The sequence below is a fragment of the Macrobrachium nipponense genome, chromosome 34 (assembly GCF_015104395.2).
Source record: "Macrobrachium nipponense isolate FS-2020 chromosome 34, ASM1510439v2, whole genome shotgun sequence".
In the NCBI taxonomy this organism is placed as follows: Eukaryota; Metazoa; Arthropoda; class Malacostraca; order Decapoda; family Palaemonidae; genus Macrobrachium; species Macrobrachium nipponense.
The window spans coordinates 13,254,323-13,269,091 of NC_061095.1; the positions used below are offsets into that span (position 1 = coordinate 13,254,323).

The 14,769-nt window shown below is 47.8% G+C and overlaps 1 long non-coding RNA gene across 1 annotated transcript; it reads left to right on the top strand.

Annotated features, from left to right (window-relative positions):
* Positions 1 to 190: 190 nt before the first annotated feature.
* Positions 191 to 14,539, top strand: LOC135207909 (uncharacterized). The gene is made up of 3 exons (XR_010313081.1): positions 191 to 677; positions 1,895 to 2,026; positions 14,416 to 14,539. It is a non-coding gene; the product is annotated as an uncharacterized LOC135207909 (long non-coding RNA).
* The last annotated feature ends 230 nt before the right edge of the window (positions 14,540 to 14,769 follow it).

The window sequence follows — 14,769 nt, forward strand, 5'->3', positions numbered from 1 at the left end:
TAGCAGTGGTCCGTAAAACAACAACCTTGAGACGACAGTGTGACGCACTTGAATACAATGTTTGTTACGTACCTAAGGAAGGTTACAAGATACTGATTGGACTAGAATTGAGTTTCGTTTACTCAGTCTTATCACCAGAACTATTTCAAACTGCACATCTGTGTAAAGGTACCTCGCACTTGTCTGGTAAGTATAACGATGCAGTAAATGGCGATTCTGTATTTTAGAAGTAAAATTCGCTGTTAACTTTTAATGTATTTCTTCAATGGGAGTGACATAAACATATTGTGCTGTTGTTTAAAGTTCGGTTTTGCATAGGACAATTATTTTGTCTTCAACTACAATACTAATTTACTATTGACGCAAGGTGAAGATTGTTTACCATTCCTTAATTTTCGAACGTGTAATACACAGTCTTTGAAAAAAGACTTATTTCAATTCAGAAAAGGTAACATATGAATTTGTTCTCTATCAGTTACAGCACTCGCGAGGTTATAATTTAAAATTAGTTTTTAATTTTCCACCAACATTCGATAGCTCTTAACTATTCTGAACTAGTACGAAAAAGTTTGGACTTTGTTGTCGTCTTCATTTTTGACTTTGACAACTGACAAGTCGGTCAGAGTGTAAGAGGTGTGCCCGTGTTCGGTGTTGGGGTGCAACTATTAGTGAGACAGGTAAGTTGTTTACCTATTACATGTGTGTAGTTTGTATTGATGTATAACTACTATGTAGACAGATTTCACTTCAGATTAGTAGTAATATCGTAAAGGCAGAGGTAATTAAAGACTGTGGAAGTTACTAGGGTTGCCAATGTGCTGCGACTAAAACTGCCTTGAATGATACTCTATGGCCTTAGGCTACGCTAAATAGGTAATGTATGTAGAATATGTATTACAGGTAGTTAGGCTATGATTACAGTTACGGTTTGTTAATAAGTTATCAGTAAGGACTAATTTGGAAAGGTTACCACAAGCATGGTTAATGTCACTGACAGTTTGTGGCCTAGGGTACCCAGCCTAGGCCACAAACTGTCAGTGTCAGTAAGTTACTTAGGTAAGGCAGCTTAACCTGCAGGTTAGATTAGGGAAGTAGAACCATAGATTTGTCAGGCAAGACGGTTACCTTCTATTGCCACGGCAGTCGTATTTCGTGGGATTGGTTGAATAAAAAATGGTAGATCTAGGGTACTTATCCGCGGCGACCTAGACTATGGCAGTTGCGGTTTTTCTATGCAGTTTTACCTACTGAACAAGAATTTTGGTAATTCTTTAGAAGCAATCCGCACTGGATATTAAAATAAATAATTGCCTACATGGAAAGAGCATGTGAAAAGCAATATAAAAAGTATAGTCATTATATGAGAGATTGAACGGGGTGGAATTAAATGAGCTTGATAAGTTTTTACCTCGAATTTTTCCTAAGTCGGGAGAGGTGTTTCCTCTATGGTAATGTTTACTTTTAATGAGCCCTCTAACTTACTTTCTTACGCAAACAAAAGCAGTTCCAGTTACTCATTATTGGCTGAGAGGTGTGACATCGTTATGACGTCATGGGGTTCATAACCAATTACGAACGACTTTAGTCGAAAACTAAGTTTCACCAGCATCTTTCAGTGGAGTAATAAAGTTAGCTTGTTACCAGTGTCCACCTGGTATTCCTTGTTTGGACTGAATACTCGAAAAATGAAGCAAAAACGGCATTTTGTCTTCCTGTAGCTATGGAAGAGGTAGTGGCTGGCCCTTCTGGCATTAATTTTGACAGAGACCTTCGATTTCCTACCGATTGTTTGCAGTGCAATGTGGGTTACGGTAAATTTTATCATTATTTGTCTAGTGGTGGTGGTAAAGAAGTTGTGATTGAATATGCTCAGAGACATAATTTAATTCTACAGCCAAAAAAACTGCGAGTGTTGTGGAGCTACTTGTCGGATCGACTACAACAGGAACGCCTTTAGGTATGATCGCTCTGTAGTGACGAAAGGACGTCGGCGTAAGCGATGCGACACCCAAATCTATCTGCCACGGTAAGTAGCCTTACTGTAAACCCTGTGGGTAGCGCGCGCAGCGCAACATTACCTCTTGCCGTACATACCGTGCTTGCCAAGAATCTTTAAATATGCGGATAAGGCGCGAAGCGCCGTTCCGCTACGGCCTTACTGACAGCACACATAAATCGATGGTCGCCGATATGTAGTCGCTCCTTACTTTGTTTGTTGTTTTGGTATCGCCGCCATATGGGTTTTGGTATTCTTCTGCCGATTTCGGTCGGCGGTCGAGTGGGCCCGCGAATCAGTAGGTGCTCCCAATTATTATTATTGCAGCAAAGCACTCCTTTCTGGTTGTTTTGCGTAAGAAAATAAGTTAGAGAGCTCATTAAAAGTAAACATTACCGTAGAGGAAACACCTCTCCCGACTTAGGAAAAATTCGAGGTAAAAACTTATCAAGCTCATTTAATTCCACCCCGTTCAATCTCTCATATAATGACTATGCTTTTTATATTGCTTTTCACATGCTCTTTCCATGTAGGTGATTATTTATTTTAATATCCAGTGCGGACTGCTTCTGAAGAATTACCAGAATTTTAAATAGTATTTATTCGGATGACTGTAATTAACCCCCCGGGGCTAGTACTAAACATGGCGAAATACATTGGATGCCCCAATCCCCAGTGGATGTCGTATCCGCGGTTACGTTCCTTGCTGTCCGTGCAGAATACTAATGTAGAAATACCTAAAAAAATGAGGCTGCTTTAGCTGATCATGCTAGCTTGCAGAATGGGAGGAAAAAAAGCAGATCACGTCGTTGTGAATAGTCCCTTTAGTTTAGCATTTCGTAGCTTGTGGTAGATCTAGGTAGGGTAAAATACAGTGTGGCCGGATTCTACCTTAGTGTGACCACCTTGCCGAAAATCAGAAATTATGGCCTTAATTTGTGACTTAGGAGAAAAAACTTACTTTGGGAGGAAAGTAGAGGTCTCGAGGTGTTGCTTTGATGGATGCTGGTTCTTGACTAATGTCTTTCCTGGGTTACAGGACGTGTTAAATTACAGGGTGGTCCAAAAGTCTTGTTACCCCTACCAAAAAATATTAACAATAGAGGTGCTAGTATTGCAATAATACAATATTGCAATAATAAAATACATATCCTGGATTCAGTTTATGTATGTACTGTTAAGAACAATAGAACAAAATAAGAACACTGAAACTATAGAAGAACAAGTAATATAGTAATAGAAAAGAAGATGTAATGTATTCAGTTTATTTGGTTTCAGCCATCTGAAATAAAAAAATGAAATATTATTAGGACAAAAAATTATGAAAATTGAAATAATATTTAGGGGTAACAAGAATAAACAGAATCCAGGATATGCGTTTTGTATTATTGCAATACTTGTCCCTCTATTGTTGGTACTTTTTGGTAGGGTTAACAAGACTTTTGAACCACCCTGTACTTTTTTGGGAAGGTGGTCGCACTAAGGTGGAGGCCGGCCGTTCAGTATTTCACCCTAATAACTCCGCATTTTGTATTTTTTTTGGGAAATTAGTTTTACTACAGTCCTACAATATTTGGGTTGCTTATTAAGAATTTACCATTAATTTTGGGGGGTTAACTGTCATATTCACAGGAATGTTCCTTGGAGTCCGTGCGGAGTTGAGGGTCACTGATGAATTATATCTACAAAAATTGCATTCTTATGGAGTAACAAATCCACAAGTATGTAGGTATGGGTACAAAGGGAATCCAACATTCCCAAAATCTGTTTAGATTCATTGTTAAATACTACTATAAGTATTTGTACCCATACATAACTGTGGATTTGTTTTCCCATTTCAAGACTCTTGCAACTATAGATATTTGTTCCGACACGGCATACAAACCTTCGGTCCTTTTACAATAGGAAGGTACTAGCGGCAGCTGGATAGGTCGTAAGCTTTCGAACAAGGGGTTCGGTAGTTAACTGCTTGTCCGACAGGCGCGCGCGCGCGACTGGGAGGTAAACAAATCACTTTTGCTTTCGGCCTCACAGCGAGTAGACGTGTGTGTTCGACGCTCTCTGCCCGCTTCTCGTCGTTTGCTTTCCTTAAGTATATGGTTGTGTTTGTGTATGAAAGAATCATTGTAAGTACAATCATTTCTCTTTTTTCATTGAATTGTGATATTTTGGTCAATTATGGAATCTCCTCGCCTCGCTACCCCACGGAGACTATGCCCGGGTACCGAAGGGCGTAAATGCGGGAAGTTCCGCTCATTCCCGGAAATTGACCCACATGTTTTGTGCGCTTCCCGCGGCTGTCTGGGGCGGGCGGGAACGCGAATCCGAGCCCGAGCCGACCATGTGAAGTTTGTAATAATTGGTCGGAGGCGCAGTGGACTTTGTATGAGGGCAGGAAGAAGCGAAGGCCTGCAAAGGAGTCGTCGGAAAGCTCTCCCGCGACTCCTTTGGTTACGGACACTTCGTCGTCTTTCCTGCCGCCCGCTCAGCTTCCACGTTTGGCGCCTTCCCCTTCGGGGGGGGGTTTCTAGGTCCTTCTCCTCACCTGACTTGTCGAGTGTGGAGGAGGGCGCTAGATACCCTGACGTCGAGTTGTACTCTGGGTCCTCTATCCGTTCGTCTTCGGGCGAGCGGGTAGAGGAGCCTGCTAATCACCGACTTTGCCTTCCTCAGGTGCGGTTGCCGCGAAGGACGGAGCCTCGGACAGGTGTGGGCATCGTTGGGGCTGCAGGGCGTGCCAGTGTCAGGGGCTGCTCTACCATCTCGCTGGCTCCGTGGCGGTCACTCATGCGACGGTTACGACCACCACCACGACCCTTACAACACCTGGCTACGCTTCACTTCCTCACCCTGGTGTACACCCCCGCACGCGGTTCTTCTGTAACACCTACTACATCGGTGCAGGGGCCAGTCGCCGTATCACGGGGGAGTGTGATGCCGCCACCTGGGTTTGCCGTGCTGCCGCGACCGGACTTCGTGTGCCCGAAGAGCTCGCCCCCCCCTGGACCTCCCACCAGTACCAAGGATGTCTGTGCCGCTGGTCCGTCCAAACTGGACAGCCTGCACAGCCTGCCGTACCTGCCGTACCTGCCCAGCCGCCGTTCTCGGACGTGACGTTGATGACCACTGCTGCTGTTCCTGTACCTGCCCCTGCCGTCTCTACTGCTGTTCCTGTGATGCCTGCACCTGCTGACGTTGTTCCTGTTCCTGGCCCCGCTGCTCCCGATGCTGATCTGTTCGGACAGGTGCGTCCGGGCCCTGTTGCTTCGGCAACAGCAGCCCCGGCTCCGCTCTGGATGACAGATCTGTACGTCGGTCCTGGAGGAGTTGACGAAGAAGAACAAGAAGAAAGAGGAAGAAGGTGTCGTCGTCGTCTTCTTCGTCGTCGTCTGCCGCCTCTTCCCCTTCTTTTCTTTCTAAAGGCTCTCCCCCGCCGAAGAAAAGGAGGTCGCCTCCCCCCCCCTAAGAAGTCTCCTTCGGGAACTTCTAAGGGCCCGTCTCGCTCTGGTGAGACGGGGGGTTTCTTCCGCTGGTCACCCTGCTCCTTCGGGGGAGGACCCGTCTCTTCTTCCGCGAGGAAGAAGACTACGGGGGTACCAGAGGAGTGCCGGGCTAACACCGGCACTTCCTCACCTGCTGTTAGTGGTTCGGCCACGGGCAGCAGGATCCGTATCGGCCTCTCGTTCCGCGAGAGGTACCGAGTGTACGGTCGCCTAACAGCGACCGTGCAGCCAGGAACCAGACCTCTGAGTCCGCTCAGCGTCAGGTTCACGGCACGGGAGCGGAAGACTGGTGACAGCCGCTCACGCGACTCTCACCAGACCAGCTTCTCCGCTCTCGTGGCGAGCAGCTGGCTACCCGGGCGGACGTGACGGTCCATGACCGGCCACGGGCTGAGGCTGGGAAGAGGTCCCCCCGTTCGCCGGCACCAGCCACGGCTGGTAACCAGCGAACTGACGCGGCCGTGAGGACACGCACACCGGTCTCACCGTGACAGTAGAGCTCGCCGGTCGCCTGACCGTCACTCGCACAGAGAGCGATCGGGTACGGCGACCAGCACCAGCTCTTCTGACACACGAGACCGGGGCCGCTGTTCTCGGTCCAGCCGTTCTCCACAGCGAGACGGCTCGACTAGGGTCTGCAGCTCGATCGCCACCGCGGGTTGACGATCGCCGGCAGTCTTCCAGCCCGATGGTTTTTCTGCAGCGAGCGAGGAGGGAGCGTCAGGTCTGCCTCTCCCATACCTTCAACCTCCTCGGGTTACACCGGGAGGGGCGAGGTATTTGAGGGAGTGATCGGTGAGGGGGTGGCGCCCCTCAGGTAATCCCACCACCCCCGTCGTAGGTACGTACCAAGGCCCGGTTTCTCGTGAGGAACCCAGGCCAGGTCAGGTACGCACAAGTGGTTGGAGGAGACCGAGAGGGGTCTGTCGCTGTTCCTCCCCTTGAGGGAGGAGGGTCTCGGGAGATGCTCCTGTTTGAGGGACTGGATGGGTCCGACTCCGCAGGACGCAGTCACTCCTGAGATCCAGAGGAACTTTGCCGAGGTTATTGCGCTGATTCGTCAGCACAACGACCTCGGGAAGGATCGCCGCTCCCACCATCCGAGCCCACGTCCGGCTCGAGTCGTTCTGGGGCCCGAAGAGGGAACCCAGACCGACGGTGGGTTTGCCGCGTTCCGAGCTTGCAGACTCAGTGCTGGACCAGGTTGAATCGCTTGTTTCCGGACCAAGACGGTTCGCTCCAGTCTGGAGGTCGAGCAAGCTGCTTCCGCCTCCTCTGCTGCGACAGCGGCGTTTTTACGTGCCATCTGAAGACCCGATGCCGCCCAAACAGGTGAACCCGGAGTTAGCCAGGCTGACTCCGGGTGTGTGTCTGCAGCAGCTCCTGTCCGAGAACCTATGGTTCTCGCAGCAAGAGGCACTCGGCCTGAATCTACCGCCATGGCAGCTTTCCAGGCCGTCTCCTGGCTAGATCTGTGGTCCCTCACAGTAATCTGAAGGTCACAGCCAACTCCGGGGGAATTTCTCCTGAAGATGACTCGGCCTTTAGGAGACTTTGCCAGTCTGGAGGAAGAGCCATCTCCTTCCTTGCCCACCAGACGGTGAACCTGTGGGCCAACCTGGTTCTCCGACGAAGGGACGCCGTCCTTACTCGCGGGTTTCCAGGGCGGCCGGGCGTGAAGCGGCGTTGGGACTTCGCAACGGACCTTTACGGAGTTCCACGTCTCTCTTTCAGGAGAGATGGTGGACGCTGCGGTGGACAGACGGCGCACTGACGACAGTGACCGTCTGGTACACCAGGCAGTCTCGAAGGCTTCTGGGCAGCCTCGGACTGCGGCCAAGTCTAAGAGCTCGGCTAGCGCTTCCTCGGTGGCTAAGACGGTAGCTGCGTCGAAGCCCCGGGGAAAGACTCTGTCTTCTTCGACTTCTACCAAGGGGAGCCGTAACCAGCCCTCCTCCCAGCCCTCCTCCTCCCGTGGAGGCTCTGGGAAGAAGTCGAAGAAAGTGGGGGAAACGCTAGGGACGGCGTCACCCCCTCACCTGCTGCCGGAAGTGGGGGGGTGCCTGGCCAGCCATTGGGCAACTTGGCAGCGCTACGGCGCCGAGACCTGGATTTGTAGATGTCCTTCGGGAGGGATATATAATTACCCTTCGAATCTCGGCCACCCCTCACCTCCACCCGGTCCAACAGCAGTCGTACGTTCCAGGGTCATCGAGGACGTAGCACTGAGACAGGAGATCAAGACCATGCTGAGCAAGAGAGCTGTAGAAATCGTCACGGATCAGTCACCGGGCTTTTACAGTCGACTCTTCCTGGTGGAAAAGTCTACGGGAGGCTGGCGCCCGGTGATAGATCTCTCTCCCCTGAACCGGTTTGTTCGCCAGACCCGGTTCACGATGGAGACGGCACGCTCAGTGCTCGACTCCATCAGGGGAGAACGATTTCATGCTTTCGGTGGACTTGAAGGATGCGTATTTCCAAATACCCATTCATCAGTCCTCCAGAAAATACCTCCGCTTTCATCCTCGACGGGGTACGGTTGTACCAATTTCAGTGGGCACTTTGTCTTCGGTCTCTCAACCGCCCCACAGGTGTTCAGCGAGTGTTCACTCTGGTGTCTGCTTGGGCCCATTCGCACGGGATACGTCTGATGAGGTATCTCGACGATTGGTTAGTCCTGGCGAGCTCCCGCTCGCAGTTGCTACAGGACAGGGATCGACTTGCTCGAGTTCTGTCGCGATCTTGGGATCGTTGTGAAACTTTACGAAAAGTCCGATCTCGAGCCCAAGCAGAGGATGAAGTACCTGGGTAATGCTGATCGACACGGTAGCAGGGCGAGTCTTTCCCCGCAGACTCGCGGATCAGCAGATTCAGGGAGGCAGCCAACCAGTTCCTGTCTCGGCAGGAGCAGGTAGCTCAGCGATGGCAAGTCGTGATCGGACACCTGTCGTCACTCGAGAAGTTAGTCCCTCACGGGCGTCTTCACCTGCGGTCTCTTCAGTGGAGGCTAAAGGAGAGTTGGTCGCAGGCGACGGATTCCCCAAGCTTTCCAGTGTCACTGACACCGGAGGTGAGGCAGGATCTAGCCTGGTGGCTGGACGACAGGAACCTCTTAAGAGGAGTGCCTCTGCGCACTCCCCCCCGGACATGCAGCTGTTTCTCAGACGCATCGACCGAGGGATGGGGCGCACACCTGGAGGAGTTGCTGACTTCAGGAGTGTGGGACGAGAAACGACAAGCACCTTCACATCAATGTACTGGAACTCAAGGCAGCGTTCCTCGCTCTCCAAGAGTTCCAGGTACCGCTTGGTGGGACACTCAGTGGTGTTGATGTGCGACAACACCACGGTAGTGGCCTACGGTCAACAAACAGGGGGCCTAGTCTCTCTCCCGTTGTACCAGTTGACTCGGCAGGTGCACGAGTGGGCCGAGGCACACTCAATAGAGCTGTCGGCACGCTACATTCCAGGGAAGAGGAATGTAGTAGCAGACACGCTCAGCCGTCGGGATCAGGTGATAGGGACCGAATGGTCTCTTACACCAGGACGTGGTGGAAAGAAAGGCTCTTCGACCTATGGGGGCGACCAGTCGTGGATCTGTTCGCCACCGGCACAACAGGAAGCTCCAGGTGTTCTTCTCGCCGTGCCGGACCCATGGGCAGCTGCAGAGGACGCTCTTCAACACCCGTGGGACAACCTCTTCGCCTATGCCTTTCCCCCGTTCAGCCTGATTCGCAAGGTGATCAGTCGAGCACTGGTCACCCGAATAATCAGGATGATCCTGGTGGCTCCCAAATGGCCACAGGCCATTTGGTATCCGGACCTGCTGGCTCTTCTCGCAGGAGAACTGAGAGAGATTCCCCCTTGGCACAACCTTCTCGCCCAGCCACACGTCGAGCGGTACCACCGAGCAGTCCAGTCCTACGTCTTCACGGCTGGCTGTTATCCACCATCTCTTGCGAACGAGAGGCTTTTCTCGTAGCGCAGCAACAGAGATGGCTGGAAACGTCCGTCAGTCCTCTGCAGCTGTGTACCAGGGAAGTGGGCCGTCTTCTGTGTTGGTGTCGTAGACGGGGTCTATCTCCTCTCAGAGCCACTCTTCAGCCAGGTAGCGGATTTCCTCGTTTTTCTTCGAAAGGTCTTGCCCACCCAGGGAACTCAGCCCCCTTGCGTGGGATGTGACTCTCGTCCTTAGGAGTTTGACTCGAACAGTCCGTTCGAGCCACTGAGAGTCGTCAGACAGGGATCTGACCCTCAAGACCCTCTTCTTCTTGCTGGCCCTGGCATCGGCGAAGAGAGTAGGGGAACTTCATGGTCTTTCCTATGATGTACGACACTCCCAGGGGATGGGGATCTGTGACGCCTCGATTTCGTCCCGAACTTCGTTGCGAAGACTCAGAAACCGTCGATCCCTGACGACAGGTTCGAGTCATTCACGATTCCCTCCCTAATGGACTTCACCGATAATGATGCGGATGAGATGCTGCTTTGTCCTGTGAGGGCGCTACGGCGCTATCTGAAGAGAACTCGACACCTCAGGCCTGAGTGTCGACGCCTCTTCGTTAGCACCGGGGTAACCAAGAAAGAAGTATCCAAGAACACACTTTCATTCTGGCTGCGTGAGGTCATCAGGAGGGCGTATGAGGCTGATGGTAGTGACGACATCCGTACGTCCACCCGTCCGAGAGCTCACGAAGTCAGAAGTATTGGCCCCTCGTTGGCGTTTCGTAAGCAACTTCTCCGTGGCGCAGGTCCTGAAGGCAGGGGTCTGGTCTAACCAGACTACCTTTACGTCCTTCTACCTTCAGGGATATTGCCCACAGGTCCTTGGATACCTTTTCCTTGGGACCCGTGGTGGCTGCTCAACAGTTGTGTAGCAAACCCAGACCCTCGCAGGCTGAAACAGCATCGAGTCCTGGTGTGACTGTGTGGATGGATGTGAATGAGTGAGTGACTGGCTCCCTCTTCCCGTCTTTTCCTCCTCCTCTACCTGTGGGCAGAGGCCACGGTCGTCACTACGCTGATGAGGACGAGATGCACGTGAGCTATATGACAGAGCATCCTATCCCCTTTCACTAGGATAGGAGCAGAATATCCACCACTTCCTCCTACAAGGGGGGGGAAGTGGATGCCTACAAGAGTCAAACCCATGACTTTATATTTGCTCCTGTACAGGAACAAGTTCTTACATTGCTGGTACGAAGAGATACGCTTGCCTCTCTCTTAGTACTCGGTCCAGAGGTCTGACCATTGATCCTGCGGTGCACACCCCGATCAATCGGACCAGAGGACTTGGAATCCTCCCCCCTCGCTCTTACGACCAGGGAGGCTTCCAAGGTTGGGCGAACACCAGTCTGTTCACAAAAGACTCAGATTCCACCCACCAAGAAGTGAGTCTTCCTATTGTAAAAGGACCGAAGGTTTGTATGCCGTGTCGGAACAAATGACAATTTGTCCAAAATTGCATTTTTCCTAACTATACAAACCTAAGGTCCTTTTACACATAGCCCCACCTCATGCCACCCCTCACTCTGCAGTTTTTTGCTTGGGCCAAAAGCAAAAGTGATTTGTTTACCTCCCAGTCGCGCGCGCGCGCCTGTCGGACAAGCAGTTAACTACCGAACCCCTTGTTCGAAAGCTTACGACCTATCCAGCTGCCGCTAGTACCTTCCTATTGTAAAAGGACCTCAGGTTTGTATAGTTAGGAAAAATGCAATTTTGGACAAATTGTCATTTTTTAATGCATTGTTAAGTTGAGACATTCTCCAATATCGAATGATAATGGCAATATCCCTGCCTCCCATGTGGTTTTTGGGTGGGTTTACTACAAGAAACAAAGGTAGATCTAGGGTACTTATCCGCGGCAACCTAGACTATGGCAGTTGCGGTTTTTCTATGCAGTTTTATTTACTGAACAAGAATTTTAAGTAATTTATTCGGACGACTGTAATTAACCCCCCAGGGGCCAGTACTAAACACTGCGAAATACATTGGACGCCCCAATCCCTAGTGGATGTCGTATCCGCGGTTACATTCCTTGCCATCCGTGCGGACTGCTTCTGTAGAAATACCGAAACAAAAGTAGGACTGGCTCTCACTTTATTTAACCTTTAAGCTAATTCTGTAGATTGGCTTCTCTGTTCATTACTAGATATAGGAGTAATGGGTTGACCAACCCTTTATGTTAAGAGGTGAATATGAAAGTTGTCAGGCACATAAAAACCACAAAGAGGTAGTTTTATATAAGTAATTTACCAAGTAATTACTCAGCTATAAGTTTTTAACGCAACGGCAGCTAAAAATTTGAAAAGTTTTGGAAATTGCGATAGCACTCTATTGTTTCGGGTGTATGTAGATTGCCCCGCCCACTTTTAGGGAAGAATAGGTACAGTGTGGCTGATCAGAACAGTTTGTTTCTGCACACATTTTAAGATCAGTTGATGGTCACTTAGTTGCACACTGTTGGACAACCTTAGCATTTATTTTCCACCGTTCTGATTGGTCTGTTGAGTGATGAGCTGAGTGCTGTCAATACCATTCACAGAATGACCTTGTTTGCTTCTTGCTTGCCACAAGCTGATTGAAATTTAGTCTGCTGGGTGGTCTTGTTGAGGCACCAAGAGGGTTGCCTCTATGGTCCACACTGCTTCGTCAGCTACTACCATGCTTCATGGCTGCAGACTAAACTACATAGTATACAGTATCTGTCGCAAGTGAGAGGTTTTTTTTATGGGGTTGTGCAGATTTTGGGTAGTCAGGAGGACAGCAGTTTCTAGTCTGCCTCTGCTGAGTAAGCTTCTTTATTTCTGTTGTTAAGTTCTGTTGCTAAGACCTTGCATAGATCTTTTGGCTTAAGGGTTTGCAAGCTCTTGAAAAGCTTGTAACAGTTGTGTTTACCAGAGTAGTTTGTACTATTTTTCATCTTCAGTCTTTCCCAGAAACCATATGAATTCCTGAGGGAGGCGCTATAGATAAATGTTATACTTTAGCAAAACAATTGTCTGTAACATATTGGTGAAGAGAGCAGGTAGTATATTGCATGTCCATTGCTCATTTCATGCTACTACTACGTGCACAGGACTGAACATCTTAGGCCCAAGTGGCAATGACTGTTCATTATTACATAACTGTTCATTATTACAGGCAAGCATTAGAGTTAAGTTACCAAGAACTCATTCTGTCTTTGGGAGGTCATTAAGTGAACATATGAACCATCTGGCAAGGCACTGCAAAACAATGTACCTGTACTTTTTTTTATCTGATGGGTTTGGCTCACAAGCCCTTGGATACTTTCTCCATAGGACTATTTTAGACTCGTTATTTATATGATTTCTATTAAACTAATTATTTATATAATTCCCATTAAACTCATATTTCCAGTTTCATTCATTGTCATCAAAGTGCTGAATGACTCTGTGGGTCCCAGTACTTGGCTTTATGCCAAAATCACATATTCCATAGGACTTCTGATGGCTGCACAACTTATGTAGCGCCCAAGTGCTACTAGGACAGAACAGTATTTTACCTGAGGTTTTTGTGTTGAAAGGTTGGAGGAAAGTTGGATTTCATTCTTTCCCTCATTCTGTCATCTTTTTTTCCAGTAGTCAACAGCTGTATACCTGCTGGTTGGGCCAGATGTAGGTTAGTTATGTATCAATGCTTCCAAACATTGACTTTTGTTAATTGAAAGGTGCTCCCTTTGTCCCCCTCTCTTTAGCTTTTTAGCAAGGTGGGGATGGGCATTAACAAATGGTAGACCACTTATTTGGGACTCTGCAATGTTTTACTACCCTCCAAGCTGGTCTTCCCATTTCACATGAGAAACCTAAGATCTATTTTCTAGGAATGTGGTCATTGACAAACCAAATTCTTTTACAGGGCTCTGTTGTTCTTGACATTACATATGCCATGATGTGCAGGTGCCTATAGATCTTCCTTTCCTTGTTCACACACATGACCAGGAAACCGACATGCTTTGGTGGAAGATCCATACCAGCCATGACCTCTGCCTAAGGCGTGTGACTGTAAAATCACAAATGTTCAAGATACAGTGATTTGCACTTCTTGCAATACGTATGCAGACCTGCAGTATTTTATCATAGTCCTATCTCTGACTAATTGCAATTGTCCCTATTGCTGAAGAAAAAGAAAAAAAAATACTGCTTAATGGATGTGATAATGAGTACCCAACTTCCTCGCTCATCTATGGCTAATGAACTACTACCTTGTATATGCTGCTTCAACGACCACACCTACTTTTGTGGAGGTATCCATATATAAAATACATCAGGTTTGTATATCTATGAAAAATCTAAATTATATTAAAAACTTTTGATACTGGACTTTTTTTGAAGTAATAATAAATGACTTAATTGTGATTTGCTTAACCAGAACACCAAACCAACGGTATTGTTATTGTGTTAGTAATGGCAGTCAAGCTAGCGGAAGTGACAAGGATTTGACTGTGGTTTGATGAGTATTTTGATGTTAAAATTATAAGCTCTTATTAAAATGTCAAAACTGAAAAAACTTAAGCATTGTTGGTGTACAGTGGTTAACTGACATGTTTAAAAGTGTAATGAGCAATTAGTAGGGTATGGTATTTGTATAGTCCCAGAACAACAACAAGACAATAATAAGTAACCTTATTACAAGTCAAATAATGCCTTGTATGTCAGACTGATATTGACAACTATTTTCAACTCATTTTAGTTTCACTTTCTATGTTTTTGGTTGATATATTTAAAATTTTAAGCATGAGACTATTGTAACCATAATTATATATTTTGATGGTACGTATATGGTAATACAGATACGTATTGTATTGCATTGGTGAAATTTATAAGCTTTAAAGGAGGGTATTGCTTGTAATGGTGCATGTTAACTGGACACTGATGATTTTGTTTTCCTTCATCAGATGTAAGTGATTAATTGGTGCACATCAACAGTTTGGCACCAATCATGGAGCTTACACCACACGTGCAAGAGAAGCTGCACTCAGGGCACAAGCTCACTGCTGTATCCTTTCTATGCACTGCATCTTTTTAATTTTTTTTTGGTTTGGTTTATAAATGGAATACTTTACTGTATAATTGTGTTCTCCCTTATGTTTGACTTTCTTGCTTGCTTATATTTTTATTTGCATTTTTTGAAAGGTAAGTTGTTTGTTAACAGTAAGTGCGAGTGTTGATTTAGACAATTATAGGACGTAATACAAAATTAGTTAAATATATTTTTGTTTAGTGCCATACTTTATATATTGTGACAAATT